Genomic DNA, 17,894 nt, shown 5'->3' on the forward strand with positions numbered 1-17,894 from the left:
CAGAAATTAGAACAATAAATATAGTAAAACAGTGTCATTTCCTTTCATATCTCTATACTTAAAATAGAATAAAAATACAATCTGGGATTAATTGAAGTTAAAAAAGGAAGTAACACATGGTGCACAGTGTCCTGTGCAATCCAAATAGCTCCTACATATTATCACATAGTGCACTCATCTGTAACTTAAAAAAGTTATAGGGAATTTAACTACAAAAGGAAAGACACATGGGATGAAACTAAGTACAACCAATACAACTGCCCTGGCAGCAAGTGGGGGAAATCAGAAGAAGCAGAAATTTGAGATAAAACTGGAAAATAGTAGAACAGGATAGCATCTTCAAGTACCTGGCAGGGGTGGTTGAAGAAAAGGGATGTCTAAATGATGAGGTAAAAATACAACCAAATGGCGCAGAGTGCCAGAGATAGTAAGTGCCAAAAGAATGACAAAGAAGCTAGAAAGTACGGTGTGCAAAAGAGACGTGTAACTCGTATTAGTGTATAGCACAAAACTATGGGCAGCAAACGCACAGTAGGTGAGGAAGCTTGAGGTGATGGAGATGAAGTGCCTGACGTGGGACAGAGACATAGCAATAGCCAGAAGAGTCTCAATTGTAGAAAACGTCAAGTAGAACTGATTATTTTAGTTCAGTCACATGTACAAGAAAGCACATGATAATTTGGTGAAGAAGATTTAGGAGAGACAGAAAGTGGATAAGAGGAGACAAAAATGTCTGCTTAAAAGAGGGGTGGATTACATGGCAGAAGCCCTGTGACCGTCAGGAATCATTGTTCGCAATGGTATGAGACTGCCACTGAATCGAGAGAGGTGGTGACAGTTGACACAATACCCTGATCACAGGTAGAAAAGTGGGAAGATGGGGCTGATGATGTTGATGATGACAGATATATATTTACTGTTGATATAATTTCTTTCCTTAGATCTATTCCTCAATAAATAGGTGTAGAATTCATCAGCATTTATTTAACATGATTAATTGAAATGCCCACTACATATATTAACACTTTATGCATTTTAATTGAATTGTTACTAGAGAACAACATTTTGAATTTTAATACAAACTTCTACCATCAAATGGCTGTGGTGACGAGTGTGAAAGCAGCACCCACTTTTGCCAACTTAATTTTAGGTCTGAGGGACACTGTAGTTTAATCCAATATGATATACTTTGAAAAAGTGTTTTTGGATAAAAGATTTGTGAACAACCATTTTTTTTTATCTGGAAAGGATCACACTATGAGCCCATTATGTTAACTGTAAAGTATATCATTTTAATGCTTGTCCTTAGTGACTGTGGTTTATGGGTAAACTTTTTTAGAAATGTGTTTACTAATGGATTTGGTCAAAAAAAAGAGTTTTACAGCAGGATATTTTGAAAATCAACATTTAAAAATAGTTATCTATATTATGAAAACAACCATCCACTGTTTATGAAAAAGAATATCCTCTGGGACAAATTATTAGAGCTTCATGGTTGACAATAGAGAATGATGTTTAAGTGTGACCATGAGTTTATTATCCAACTTTTGGTATAGATTACAAACAATATTTTTGACAAATATAGCATATATACAGTGTTGGGTAAATGTAGCTTACAATTTTCAACCATCATACAGAAGAGAGTACCTAAAAATATCAATATCAAAATGCGTGGGACAAACAGGTTAAAGACATATTAACATCTAGTTAGAAGACCGTACTTTCAAATCAAGAATTTTCCAATATCATTGATAAAAAAAAAATATTTTATGTATAAACAGCTTGCAGAATTAAAAGCAAGGGTCTGCTTGAGAGACCTACTATGTTTGTCCCCAGTTTATTGGCTAAAAAAGCTAACTATACTTTTAAATGTGGATAATGTATATCATGCAGGCATATTTTGGAATGATCATACCTTGATTTATAATAGTTGTCCAGGGTTATTGTCCTGGATGTGCATTGCAAATGTAATTCTGAAGGTATGATTTACATTGCCAAATATTCATTTTGTGATTTCTTTTATGTAGGTATGACCCCTAGGATGATTTCACAGAGGATAGTAGAAAATTTGTATGCAATCAAAACAAAGAATTCTAGAAGCAATTTATTTAAATATACAATCATTTGCAATAATTATATAAAAAAATACTTTTATGGAGTAGATTAAGAACTAAATGACCTTAGAGAAGGACAATTTTAAACAGCAGAGAAATAACTGAGATGAGATGGCGACTATTCTAGAGTACCTAGCCTAAATGAGACCACATGTAAAGTATGTTTTAAACCAGATCTGATATGTGCAGCCTTTTTACTTTGGTCATGTAATTTTTGATTTTTAAGTTAGTAATGTAACTTTGAACATGGTCGGGTGATTTGTCGTGTTCTTTTACTATTTCCATATGCTTAAATTTAACAGCAGCCTTGTTCTAAAAAAGTCTGTTTTACCTGAAGGCAACATGCTAAACTTTGTATGCAACTAAAGTCCTTCTTTTCATTCCCCCTTTTTAATGTTATGTTATAATACATTATAATTTTGCCTGATGGCAGAATGTATCAGAAAGTCTCTCTTAATTTGTCCCTTAAGTGCATTTAATAGTTTGTCTCTCCTCTGTCCATCTCTACTCTCTTACCTTTCTCCTTTTGTCCCATGCCCTTATTGAATCCTCTTGAATGTTGCTGTTATGGGTTCTCTCTCCATCACTCATTCTAGTAATCTATTCCACAAATCTCTGCATAAAGAAACACTTTTGCAGAACGTGGAGTAGTTAGTCTGTACAATCTGCTTCCAGTGACCCCTCTTGCCTCCTCTGGCCTTTCTGTTCAGGATGACCCATTATGTCTCCCAGACATAATTATGTACACTGATATCATGCTCCTGTATCTCATCTGCCATCTAGTGAGAATGGCTTCAGCTCCTCTAGGGTCTAGTTATAGCCATGTACCCTTTCACGGCCTTTCCTGTGTTCTACATCCAGAAGTCTGATGTTCCTTTCCTTGTTTGGCATTCTGAACTACACACAGTCCTCAGGATCTCAGGATATAACAAGGGCTTAATTAAGCAGATGCATTACTTGTTTGCTTGTAGACTCTCTCTTCCTCTCTCTCCCTGAGAATATACCCCAGAATGTTGTTTTACCTGCCCTTTCATTCTGCTCGTGCTGGCCCATTGCTAGTATAAGGAACCTCCTCAGATCTCTTTTCCATTTCTGTTGGATTTGTGTCAGATATCATCATTAGGACTGTGAATATACATATTTTTTTCATCAATGTCATCACGACTGGGAGAAGTATAAGTAATGGGAAATATAGTCTGAGTGTGGATTTGATGAATAAGATTGAGCAACTGGAGTTGTGATGTGGGTAAATGTAACATTATGAAGCTCTGGTTACAATAGTTCTATATTTAAAATGTAATATGCATGGTAAGGTGCTGGTGGCCAGAGAGAATGATTCACACCTAAAATAAACAAATCACCAGTTAAGGTACATAGTTCAGGAAGTGGAGTATAGAGATGCTGATTTCATAACTCCATTGTTTAGAACTTGGTTAGTGATGTATATGGCAAACTGTGTTTAGTTTTTGAGACTGCTTAGGAAGAGGTAACTTATGAAAAAAGGGCAATGAAAACCATAAAGGGAAACTGATTAGCTGTTACATGAAGAGGGAGTACACACTGCATAGAAAATTTAGAACAGAAAGGGGAGACATGATATGCATGCATAGTGAGGACACTGGAATATTGGAAAAAAGATATGGACAAGACAATGGCAAACTATGGCCTAAAGCACAGAGTGAGTAGCGTACACCACTCTTCCTTACTGAATAAGATGCACGGCACCAGTTTTGCTGTGGTGAAATACCTCCGTTTGATTTATTGTATTCTGGGACAAAACTTTACTGATGCTGCTTGTTGTGTGGATTTAATCTTTTCGGAGTATGTGCATCACTCTGTAATCAGCTCTCCAGTGTGTGAGCAGGATAAATAGATGGCATTAAGTCCAGAATATATCCAAGAAAATACTTTCTATAGGGTGAGGGGAAATGGAACAAGCTGCTGGAAGAAATCCTGGAACTTTGGATACATTACAATTGTTGTGGGGCAGTTTGTATTAAAAGCAGACATTAAGTGAAGGCAGCTGCAAAGCACTAGCTGCAACATGTAAAGAGACTTAACAGAACTCTCAATATTCTACTGTTACACAACACCAAACCAATATAAACTGCTTCTTATAGCTGGACTGATAACTGAACTAATTAACAAACTCAACAATAACACTGGAAACCAACAGTGAAGGATGAATGGCACAAATTAAATGTTCCATCTTATTTAATTTGCCACTTTTGACCAAAACAATAGTCTACTTCAGAATAAATCCATAGAAAATATCTCATGTAGACCTAAATTATAGTCACATGATGCATCACATGACTTTCTTACAAACAATACATTGCTAAAATATGTTTATAAATATAAGTACTTTTTTATAATTTATCATTTGCATTTATTAAATCTCCTATTCTTTTGGAACAAGTTTAGAATCCACCATAGCATTTAATCCAGGAAAAATACTGGCATTCAACAATATTTGCCGTTTAATCTCTATATACTTAAGTTCACTTTCCCTGTCTCCATACTATGGGGACATGATCTATAACATAAAATAAAAACTTACATAAAATAAAAGTTTCTTGAAACCCAAATATTCTCCTGAGTGTTTACCTAAAGTATTTTCATATTTTTTTGTTTTAAATGCACAATGATGTTCAGACACACACTTTATTAGCTCCGTCAATGCTTCATATCTTAAACACTTTGTCCATAAACCTGGTTTGGAATGCCACAAATCTTGTTACTACTAATAAAATGCAAATAAGGACTTTCAAATATGTATTTACACAAAGAACAATCAAGGTGCTTAAATGTGCCTGTTTTATTTGAAACACTTGTTAGTACTTCCTTATAATACGTTTTTATGTTTCTTCCTTTTTGTTGATAAACACACTTTTACTTCCCTCCCATTTAATTACTTCTTCCCTGGCAGACAGAATTCTTCAATTATTATTAATGACATTTTTATTTCATTACTGTCTAAGGAATAAACCAACGGCATGGAAGTAGTCCAGTCCTTGCCTTCACTCAACTCATGTTCGGGCATTTTTTTGCCATTGCTTTCTATTGTTCTTTCTGGATATCCCCATTTTGTAAATCTAGCATGTAAAGATAGTAAGAAATACCTAGCTTTTCCAAATTCATTGTAAGATGTTTCATTTTAATACACTTTCCTCTAGGTATATTATGTTTCAAACATGTGGGATGCATAATACGCTAGTGCAAAATCACAATGCTACCTGCAATTTTTAAAACTAATTGTACTAAAAATTCCAATATGTCCTTCCTTTCTTTTGTATATATCAACATCTAAAAAATTATTTAAAAAAAATCTTTTTGGCTAAGGAATCCTAAAACAGACATTTTCTGCTATAAAATCCACTAATTTCTGTTCACTCTACTGCCAAATGAAAAAAAATATCATCAGTAAAATGAATGTACACACTAATGTTATCATATCCTGAAATCTTATCCAACAGTTGAGTTTCCCCAAAGGCCATCACTAAATCTGCATAATTTGGTGCCACCTGTGCACCCATCATTGCACCCCTTTTTGCTGAAAATGGCTGATTTTAAAATGAACTAAATTGTTTAGCACATAATCAATACACCCAGTGAGGAACCAAAGTTCTCTCGCTGTATATTCTGTGCTTTTGTTTAACATAAAGGTCACCCATTCCATTCATCTATCATGTGGTATAACAGTATATAAAGACTGAACATCAAGTGTGACCAAAATGTACATTTTTACTTTTGCAAAAAAATCAAAAGAATCCTGTACAAAAAACATTGTTTTGTTTTCCCCTATTTTAAATTGAGCTCTGTCTATGAACTTTAACACTGCCTCTAAGTTAGATGCAGGAGAATAAACTATTGGTCTAAAAAGAGGTTGATCAATGTCTTTATGAATTTTTGATATTCCAAAAAAATTGCCTATGTTTGTTTAGGAGTGTAAAACTATTGATACTTTTTATCTGAAATAATACCCTCAATGAAACTATCTTGTAACCAAGGATCAATATATCTCTAACCCACTGTGATAGTACTTTTGTTTACTTTCGCATAAAAACTACTATCTCCTAATAAATCACATTCTTTCTTCATAATCATTACTATTCATAATAACCATAGACCTTCCTTTCTCTGCTTTCATAACAGTAATGTTTTTTATCATTAGACAGATCTTGTAAACATTTTCTTTCTATTGAAACTAAATTGTAATATTTTTTACTACTTCTTTTCGATAAAGCAAATTTAATGTCCTTTTTACAACAATCTTTAAATGCTTTGAGAGCCAGGTGTAATGGTGAATTAAAAATGCTTGTAACTACAAAGTCAGTCTGTTTGTATGAGCTGTTTCCTTTGAACAGCATGTTTAAATTTAAGGTTCTTGTGAAACAGTTTTCTTAGCAAGTCTTCTTCTGTTGGCAGAATCAAGTATTTACAAGAAGATAGGAATAAGAGGGTACATGGAAAGGTAGATGCATAAGGTACGGCTATGTTGTGTGATAGACATGGTTGGTACTGTGTCCTCTTCTCTTGCCTGTTTTAATAAGTTCACATTCTCATGCCTGAGAATAAACATGGCACAGTTTTCTGAGTCAAAATGTAACACGTGTGCTGCAATTAAACCTTGTAACACTTGTAGCAGGTAATCTAAAAACTTATGTTTTAATCTATTATATGTGCGTCTTTCATTGTCACGAAGACGTGAGAACGTGCAACATTTTTATATGCAGTACACATCTGCAATGTGTGCTTTTCATGGCTTGAAATATGTGTGAACTTTGGAATGTTGTTTTGTGAAATGTATATAAAGTTTGTAACTGAAGTTGTAATTAAACACAAGCTATGAAAATAGAATTATTTTGCCTGTGCTTGTAAGAGCCATGACTATTTCTGAGGATGATAGCTGAAGTGTATAAAAGAGCAGTTTGAAGAGCCATTAAGGAAATAATGAGGCAACAGCAGTTATGCAAACTCATTAGCTTTAAATGTCAAACTCTGCTTCACTTCACGCATTTTTGTATAAACAAAATATATAAGCCACCTAGCTAAATGAACAAAAATCTGAAAAAAATAAAGAGAAAGAAGACAGAGCTACCATGGAATCAATGAAATGCATACCTTTGGGTTTTGCTTTCTGCAGTTTGTTTCTGCCTGGAATTTCAGACATTTTAGCTTAAGACTCAGTATTTTTTTTCAATAAAGAATACCTACAAACATATATCTGTCAACAGATTTTTCTTCTTTTTTTTCCATTTAATCTATTTGTTCAAAACAATTATTTTTTGTTTTCTGGTGCAATACCATATATTTCATATATTTAACAGTGAAATATACTGCTTAACTCCTATTTCTTAAGAAAATTTTTTCTTTTTTTTATTTATTCACTTTTAAAAAGAAAGTGGTTTATTGTCTGTTTACTTTTTTTAATTGACAGGAAGGTATTTATTTTGATATTATAGCACACTCCCGGTATCCACTTCTAATCAGTCAGAATTATCTGTGACACATTGCCAGTTGTTGTGTTTTTTTAATTATATAGTTTATTAACAAGAGTGAACCTGTAACTGGGAGGTCACCAGCCTGAAAATCTGGCTAGTTGTACTTATCTTGAGCCAGGACAAAGGGCTTTAGTGCAGGATAATATTACCAGACCTCCTTGGAAAGTAGTGTGTGTGTGTGTGTGTGTGTGTGTGTGTGTGTGTGTGTGTGTGTGTGTGTGTGTGTGTGTGTGTGTATCTGAGGCACTTTATCCAAAGTGCAATTACTGTGTGTGATGAGCACTGGAAAGCAGTGAAACAAAGTGAATTGTGAGAAAGGAACCTGGTGAGCTAGGCCACAGACTGTGCTAAGTGGGATGTTTAGTGTGAAGCCTGTTCATTGGTGTGGATAGTGTAAACCACCACCCAAAGGCAACAGTGTACATTTCCTGTATGTGTTGTAGACAGGCTGTACTTGGCAACGGTTCAGAGGTTCATATATACTTTAATCTGTTAATATCACTGATATGACTTGAGAGACAATATCCTTGGGGCCATCAAATTAGATTTTTTTCAGATTCAAGTTAATTTTAATGGTTGGCGGTGGAGCAGATCAAAGCATAGTAGCATCTGTCCACTGTCTTTATGAAGGACATTAGTATCAAGACACACTCTCCTGTCTTAGATTTTATCAGTTAATTGGAATATGGTTTAACTGCAGCTAAAGCACATATATTTTCTAACACAAGTCCTTACCAGTTTATATGAAATCTAGAAAGGTATGCATTTGAGAATATGCAATATTTCTTACCTACCTATCTGGCATATGTTTCACAAAATCCCTAAGACAAAAAATTCTGTGTAGATGCTTAGGTTACAAAATTCTTAAGCTATTTCTGATTGAAATACTGAACTGCAAACACTGTTAAGAAAGGAAAAAATCCCAAAGTATAGCCAAAATAAATAATGCTATTAACTATGCTAGCTTTTAAAGAATTTACTACAGGCTAGCATTAAAGAAATAAGTAAGAGCACATTGAATCCTCTTGTGCCTTCTTTCCATAGTTACTGTATGCAGAAGTAATCACTAGAATTAAGACATTCTTTGGCATACTGAAGAGTTTTTTTGGTTGGATGGGATTTCATATGTACTAAGTCCCATGGTAATGGGATGAAAGCAGTAAACTGAGAATAATAAGTTATTTGTATTTTGATATAACTTTCTCTTGCTGGGAGTGATTTCATACCATGTTTGGTGACTGGCCCATCTTTGTGTGTTTCGGCACTTTCTGAGTATTTGTACACACAGGTGTTTGCAGGAGTTGCTGTTTACAACTGACAGTATTACTCATACAATGTACTGCTCTGTGTATTTGTAAAGGGAATTATTTTTGCTTTTTTTTCTTATTTTTACTGTATTTTAATTGTGCAAAGTACAGGTGACAAAGTATGAATCATCAAGGCAGAAGACAGGAGCAGAATGCTGAGCATTGTTTTCCATAGGAAATCATTGTCCATGAGATTTCTAGGTGTGCTTAGGCAGTGATGCCCTGGGTTTTCAGTGATGTGGCTTGTCATGGTTTTGGTGTTTAACAATGCATGGTGGAATCATTTTATTTGGAGTAGTAGCCATAGAGGCATAGTGTGTGTGTGTGTGTGTGTGTGTGTGTGTGTGTGTGTGTGTGTGTGTGTATTTATTTTACATATAAATATATATATATATATATATATATATATATATACACACATATACATATACATAGCTCGATAGATAGATCACCATAGTAGAGGTAAATATGCTTTTGTTAATTGCATGTCAGAGTTCCTAAATTATATTAATGGGTTTGCATCTTATTTGAAGGTGTACAAACTCATCTGCTACATCACGGCAAGTATGTCTGATAGGTCACAAGTGTTGAGAACATGCAAACAGAGGTTTGCAAAAGGTATAGCTACAAGCAATTAAAGTTGTCTGTTCTGTTTCCAACAAAGAAATGAAGAAAGGGAAGTTTACTAATAGGCATGACTGTAAGTAGGGGCATAGAAAATGGGCAAGAAGAAATAGGATGTATTAAAACTTTAACAAAGGAACCAATGCGTTGGGAGCAAATAAGTATGAAGAAAAATGTAATGGAGTGGATGAGGCTGAAGTTTAGACAGCGGGTTATAAACTGCCTCTCCTACCAGGGATGGTTAACAGAGTATAGGCAAAGACAAAGGGATAGGGAAGAGCTAATTAAAAGAGCAGATTGGGTTGAGTTTTTATTTAAGTCTAGAACAGAAGCTGCTGTTAAAAAGACTTAATTAGTAGGGCATATAGTATACTACATGATAACTACAAGAAGCAGAAAAAGTTAGAAAATATTGCAAGAAATAATGCAAAAGGGCAATATACAAAACAACAGCGAGATGACATTTGTGTGGCTTACACGTATGCAACAAACTCCACAAGGTTTAGCATTTTTGCACAGAAATGTCTGCATAGGCATTTTATACCCCAAGCAGACTTCAAACATTTTTTTCTTAGGTAGATAGTAGTTGCCAGTGGTGTGAGGGGAAAGAGAGGAAATTGGAAACATGTTTTTTTGGAGAATATAATTAGTTGGCAGATTTTAAAAATTCTCTACAGAGTACATAGAAATGTTGGTGAACAAATGATTTGAGCTGGGATACATTATTATATAGGATATGAACTGTCTAGTTATAGTAAGGCCTTGCTAAATTCATTGCTATTAGCTGCCAAAAAGGCAAATACTTGCATAACTTTAATATCTTAAAGGAGATAAAAGAATTGGAGATGGGATCTTAAAAGAGAAGGGACAAATTACATAGAAATAAATGGAATCTGTGGGAAGTGAAGTTTAAGAAAAGGCAGAATTTGAAAAAACGTATTGTTGGAGTAAATGCTAAAATTTCTAAAAAATAAAACATATATGCATAATGCATGCAACTCATGAAAAAAGGTGCACAGTGATTCTTTTCTATAAGTGAACATGTACCCATGTCATTGTTTAAATGCTGTAAATTTAATAAAGGTGTTTATAAAAAGAAAAAAAATGTTGTTTTGTTCAGATCGAATCACATTCCCTCATGACCTGAGTGGGACATTGTCATTTTGAGATCAGACAATAAGCTGGTGTTAAGCATTGTTTGGACTGCTGAACAGTATAAGCATTTGCACTACAAAGCTAATTTTTTTCTGCATGTGTTAACTGCAGTGTTGACACAAAGCATAATATACCACTCTGGAAACCGTTAAGGAGAAATTCTTTGTCTTTTTATTTTTTCTGCCATTTAACTGGAATTGTAACCATTATGGTGTGGCATATTTATCTCTGCCCTTGTTAGGTATGTTTGTTGATAATTGCCAGGCAGGGCTCTGGAGTTAAGTACGTAGGTGTACATTTCACTTGAAGGTAAGAAGAGACACCTTTATCTGGCAAGCATGTTTGACAGGTTACATCGGTTGCAAACGTGCAGCCAAAAGAAAGTTACAGAAAACAAAATAGGTCTGTTTTGTTTTTAAAGGTTCATACTTTGCTTTATTTTCATCTAGCTTAATGTTTAAACATTTTTTTATAAGGGAACAGTGTTTCTGAACCTTTAACATAATAATATTTCCCACCGTATATCCTTCACAGCACATTTTTCATTTGAATGGCATTATGTTTCATATTAAATGTTATATTAAATATTAGTTGGTATCATTTATTTTAATTTCCTGACACAAATCTTTCCCTTCTTTAAATTCCATTTAAAGTCATGCTAAATCTGAAGTTCTAGGGTTGTAAACCTTAATAGCCTCTGTGTGTCTGCCTCAGTTATTTAGTTACGTTCAAGATAAACGAAGTGTGGAATTAAGGAAAACAGCTGTGCTGAGTGTAACAACATGTTAGCAATAATCATGGTAACAGAAAAAAAGAGCTACCATATTGGCAAAGGAGATCGGCATTATCTGAGACATGCTACTAGGGTTGATTTAGTAGCTCATGTTACTAAAAGAAGGATGTGAGTGTTGCATAGCTGCAATTAAAGGATATCTGATTAGGTTGGGAATGCGTAATATTTCAGGATATATTATTGCTATTCCTAGTTTCATAATAGCAGAATATAGAATGATTGCTAATGATTTTATTGCAGTCTTACTATATAACAGAGCAAATTGAAGAGCAGCAGGTCAGCTTGAGCAACATGGCAACAGATTGATGACATGCTACAAAAGGTGCATTAAGCACCAAGCAATGCACAGGGTCTTGCAGCCTAGGGGTACCTGATAGATATAAAATAAATCAAGATAGACTGCAGGACTTGCCAGCATCAACAGAGCCTGTACCTACATGAAAATTGACATTGGCATCAACCTTCTTTAACCCATTTTGTACATGGGGTCGGGTGTCACATCAACAGTGACCATCACCTAATCATCGATGGCCTAGCCAGTTACAAATCAAGGTATACATAGTACTGAAGAATGTGGTTTAAGGTATCATTGAAAGGAAAAGTGGCAACATTCTGGGAATATCTTTGGCCTCAGCAATCAGGATATTAAACAGCTTTGTAAACTTCATGGTGGATTGTATTGATGATCAAATCACCTGTACTGTTCTGCCACAGAGAATTTTCACAAGATGACAGGTGTGACTATATCTGTAGTGTTCTGCCACATAGGCTTTTCGCAGGATGACAGGTGTGCATATACCTGCACTGTTCTGCTGCAGAGGTTTTTGCAGGATGACAGGTGTGCCTATACCTGCAGTATTCTGCCACAGAGGCTTTTTGCAGGATGACAGGTGTGACTATACCTGCAGTGTTCTGCTACAGATGATTTTTGCAGGATGACAGGTGTGCCTATACCTGCAGTTCTCTGCCACAGAGGCGTTTTGCAGGATGACAGGTGTGCCTATACCTGCAATTATCTGCCACAGATGCTTTTCACAGGATAAGAGGTATGCCTATACCTGCAATGTTCTGCCACAGAGGCTTTTCGAAGACAAGTGTGCCTGTAGGACTTAGTCACAGACTGCATGTTTGTGCTGACACAGGTACATACTGGTGTGCCAGCTACAAGTGATAGTGCAATATTAGTTCTCCAGTGCATAGTAATAGCTAAATGACCATGTGACACTGTCAGCCCAGCTATCTGAAATTTTGTAAATAATCATATGTCATTTGTGAATATTAATATGATTCATATGCTTGTCTTACAAATGTAAGAGAACTATATGTTATGTGGATATTAAACTACTGAATAGAAGTGCGTGTTGAACAGGGTTTGTACAGTACTGAGCTTCAAGGATGTGTCCACAGTGTACCCTACTGGAAAAGAACAGGAATGTATATAAACTACATACCTGTGCAAATGTATATTTTAATAGTAGAAGCTGGAACATATATAGTTAACTTACAAAACTTCAAGAAAATAAGTTAAAATTAAACTGTTTTACGATTGTGTTATCTCTCAGTTTCAGTGAAGTAGACACAATGTCTAGAGCTAGAGGTTTTCCTATTGTCTTGGAGAGAAGTAATTACTAGGTCTAAAATGTAAAAGGGTTTAATTGTTTTATGACTTCCAGTTCTCAATAAACATCTGAGAGATGTGTATTTTTAACACAGATATATTAGTTTTTGTTAGCCTGGGAACAGAAGGCAGGGGGCAAAATGTGATGTCATCCAAGTTGACCCAGCAGTAATGTTTGATATTAATTTATGATCTCTCTCAGAGAGAAACTTTGCATTTTATGTTTTGTCTTGGACCTAGCAAGAACATCTACTCATTTTCATTTGCCTTGCTCTGTAAGTAAATTGAGAGGCCATAGTGTCTCTTAGATATAGATAGAAAGGGTCTATATTAGAACATCGAAGTTTCAGAACTTTGAATGTTCTAATATCAACCCCTAGTAACTGAAAACTGATAACATCGAAAATTCAGAACAGCAAATTTTTTCCTAGGGAAAAAATGTGCTGTTCCAAAACACATACACACAACACAAACACACTAAACAAACAGCAATCCACACACATAGACCTAAAATCTTACATCTAAACCTACACTAAACTGTACATACACCACTATCAATCCACTTACCTTAACCCAAACCCTAAATCTAAGGTCCGTCATTATCGCACATACACCTCACCCACGCCCTAACCCTAACTCACCTAACCCACCCTAACCCTCAAGTCCACACATTCGCATACTTACCTGACCCGCGCCTTAACCCTAACTCACCTAACCTGCCCTAACCCTCACATCCACACAATCGCACACTTACCTGAACCCGACCCGTAACTTTCCACCACAGAGCTGAAAATAGCGAAGCAACAAGAATGGAAAAATGAATTCTTTCCCTAGGAAAGAATTTGGTTTTCTGAAACTTCACTATTTTCAGCTTTCGCTTATTAGGGGTCGATATTAGAACATACGAAGTTCTGAAACTTCAATGTTCTAATATAGACCCAATAGAAATATAGTAAAGATTAGTTTAGATGTTTTCTGTATTTATTTGAGACTGTCCTGCAATGTTGTTTTTAAAATATTTCCTGTGATTCTGAACTCTGCAGTTACTGTGTTGATTGAGTATTGTCTTGTTCTTTTATTATTTGTTATTAAATATATTTAACCTATTTTTGTGGCTGATATTTGTGAGACATGTTTAAGCTCTTAGAGTACTTGCATATGTATTTGGTGACACTTTACAAGCCACTCATAAATAGCCTTGCAAGTCTTGGTAATTTATAATTTGGATAATAATAACATTATGCAGTAGGATTGGTCACCCTTTGGTAAGGGCCATTAAGTTGCTGATAAGGATGGGTTGGAGGCAGTGATAACTACCTTATAGTCTGGGCAGAAAGGGACATAGCTAGTAAACTTGTGCCAGCCTTCCCCAGGTGTGTGTGTGTGTGTGTGTGTGTGTGTGTGTGTGTGTGTGTGTGTGTGTGTGTGTGTGTGTGTGTGTTTGTATATAAATCAAATCTCAAAGTGTGTGTGTGTCAGCTACTTGGGCAGGACCATGAAGCACTGGTTGGACAGAGAGGGTGCTGGAGGTCTTGGCTTGACCCCTCAGATGAGATCTTAACCCTATAGCTGTGCCAGTGGGGAATCTTATTGGAGATCTCTAGAGAGAGGGAGATATCAGCCCCAAACTGACTGTGGTCTCTGTGTGCTCTTACGGGAAATTGTACTTTACTGTGTGTGTGTGCACTTGTCATCCTCCCATTGTGCATATCCCTCACTATTGCCAGTGGTGAGGATTCAGGCTCCTTGATTACTGGGCCAGTACAGGAGTGTCATAGACCACAAGCATCAGTACCTACCACCATGATAGTGCACATATGTACACCTGCCAGGTGGTAGACCAAACCATGTAGTCATTAATGGCTGGATAAATTATTGATATTTTGGTAGGTATGATCCACCACTGCATGCTGCTAGGAAATATATAAGTTACAAGGCAGGGAAAATGATTCATCTATTGTATTTTCACATTAAATTATTTTTGTTAGAAGTTTTAAGCTTCATTCTACTTGTCTGTCTGTAAATTATTTCTAAACTCAAAAGCAATCCAGCTTGAACTTTCCCCTGCAGCCATCATGCTACAAATACATTAACTGTTATTGTATGCTATTTCTCTATTCAATAGTTAGCCAATTTGTTAATTGTTCTTTTGATTTTTAGGTTAAACTGTCATGTTTATGTAAGAAATGCTTAAAATATTTAAAAATCATGTAAAAAAGCTCATGTAAAAATGTGTTAACCTGCAATTATAAATATAGAGCATGTGTAACTTAAATGTGGAGCTTTTCTCTGCAGGCTTCTGTGAAAATGGGTTTTACCCAGTAGATCTTTTCCTGGTCAACAAAGACAAATAAGTAAATATATAAATAAGTAATGCTGCATAGGACTTACGACCTCAGCTGATGATGTCTAATAACAAACCTGTAGGTAGCAGAAAAGGAAGCACACAGTCTGTCCACTGCCCAGACATGTAACTGTGTGAGTGGCTCGCCATAATTATGCAGTGCTTAATACTTTCCATCATGGCTGCAGAAACCTTGGTTTGAATTCAACTGATGGCATTATGAGAAGCATAGTGGATTTGTTTTAGTCTGATAGCACAGAGGATTAAGGCTACAAACTGTTGAATTTTTTTTTTTTTTTTTTGCTTTGTATAGTACAGGATTTGAATCCAACCTCCATTTGCCTTCAGTGTAACTTGGAACAAGTCTTATAACAAGATAACGCTCTGATGCAATTTTAAACTTGGGCTAGGCTCCGCAGTGGTTTTCTTGACCACATGCCTGCTAACTGCCTATGAACACATAGACTATGGTTTTGCATATGGGTAACTGAAACAATGTTTGCAGTATCTGGAAATCTTTGTGAGAACTTTTCAATGTATTCTTAACAAAGTAAGTCACATTGTCCAGTTGTCTGACATGCTGATGTTCATGGTACCAAAGTAAGTAACATTGTCCAGTTGTCTGACATGCTGATGTTCATGGTACCAAAGTAAGTCACATTGTCCAGTTGCGTGACTTGCTGATGTCTGCGATACCAAAGTAAGTCACATTGTCCAGTTGTGTGACTTGCTAATGCCCATGATACCAAAGTAAGTCTCATTGTCCAGCTGCATGACTAGCTGATGCCCACGATACCAAAGTAGGTCACATTGTCCAGTTGTGTGACTTGCTGATGCCCAGTAAGTTTCATTGTCCAGTTGTGTGACTTGCTGATGCCCACGATACCAAAGTAAGTCACATTGTCCAGTTGTGTGACTTGCTGATGCCCACGATACCAAAGTAAGTCACATTGTCCAGTTGTGTGACTTGCTGATGCCCACGATACCAAAGTAAGTCACATTGTCCAGTTGTGTGACTTGCTGATGCCCACGATACCAAAGTAAGTCACATTGTCCAGTTGTGTGACTTGCTGATGCCCACAATACCAAAGTAAGTCACATTGTCCAGTTGTGTGACTTGCTGATGCCCACAATACCAAAGTAAGTCACATTGTCCAGTTGTGTGACTTGCTGATGCCCACGATACCAAAGTAAGTCACATTGTCCAGTTGTGTGACTTGCTGATGTCCAGTAAGTCTCATTGTCCAGCTGCATGACTAGCTGATGCCCACGATACCAAAGTAGGTCACATTGTCCAGTTGTGTGACTTGCTGATGCCCACGATACCAAAGTAAGTCTCATTGTCCAGTTGTGTGACTCGCTGATGCCCACAATACCAAAGTAAGTCACATTGTCCAGTTGTGTGACTTGCTGATGTCCAGTAAGTCTCATTGTCCAGTTGTGTGACTCGCTGATGCCCACGATACCAAAGTAAGTCACATTGTCCAGTTGTGTGACTTGCTGATGCCCACGATACCAAAGTAAGTCTCATTGTCCAGTTGTGTGACTTGCTGATGCCCACGATACCAAAGTAAGTCACATTGTCCAGTTGTGTGACTTGCTGATGCCCACGATACCAAAGTAAGTCTCATTGTCCAGTTGTGTGACTTGCTGATGCCCAGTAAGTCTCATTGTCCAGTTGTGTGACTTGCTGATGTCCATGGTACTTTATCATGCATAAGTGGAGGCCACAGCAAGATGCATTTCCTAAACAGTTACCATTAGATCATTTGCACAAGGACAGTACCATGGAGAGAGACAGTTATGAAAAAATAATAAACACAACATGTGACCCACTATTAAAAAAATGGAACTAGGAGAAATTAAAAATGAACCAAGTCAGAGGCCCCTTGTCAGCAAAACAGCAGCTCCACAAATAGATCCTTCCAAGTCAGAGGCCCCTTGTCAGCAAAACAGCAGCTCCACAAATAGATCCTTACCAAGTCAGAGGCCCCTTGTCAGCAAAACAGCAGCTCCACAAATAGATCCTACCAAGTCAGAGGCCCCTTGTCAGCAAAACAGCAGCTCCACAAATAGATCCTAACCAAGTCAGAGGCCCCTTGTCAGCAAAATCCAGAAGTAAATAAGGACTGTGGATGAAGCATTTTCAAGGGAAAATGTAAGGAATACATTAAATCAGAGTATTGTACCTAGAAAACATAGCATAAGTTATGCTGGAAATCTAGAATAGCTAAATGTTCAAAGCATTAAAAAGGTTTTAAAAGGCATATAAATCCAGTCCATCTATCTGTAACAGAAGAGATTAAACAGTGTCGCCAAAGAAAATAATCAGGGAATTTGAGTGTGCTTTTAATTTAAATCGGCACACTTAAAAGATAGTAATAACAATAATAATAATAATAATAATAATAATAATAATAATAATAATAATAATA

At 36.2% G+C, this 17,894-nt stretch overlaps 1 protein-coding gene across 1 annotated transcript in view; it reads right to left on the reverse strand.

Annotated features, from left to right (window-relative positions):
• LOC122790767 (protein mono-ADP-ribosyltransferase PARP14-like) overlaps positions 1-17,894 on the reverse strand; it is a 1,159,206-nt gene that overhangs the window by 1,014,884 nt on the left and 126,428 nt on the right. The gene's annotated exons all lie outside the window — the stretch shown is intronic.

This window comes from Protopterus annectens, chromosome 16.part0 (assembly GCF_019279795.1).
Source record: "Protopterus annectens isolate FY-2018-M chromosome 16.part0, PAN1.0, whole genome shotgun sequence".
NCBI lineage: Eukaryota > Metazoa > Chordata > Ceratodontiformes > Protopteridae > Protopterus > Protopterus annectens.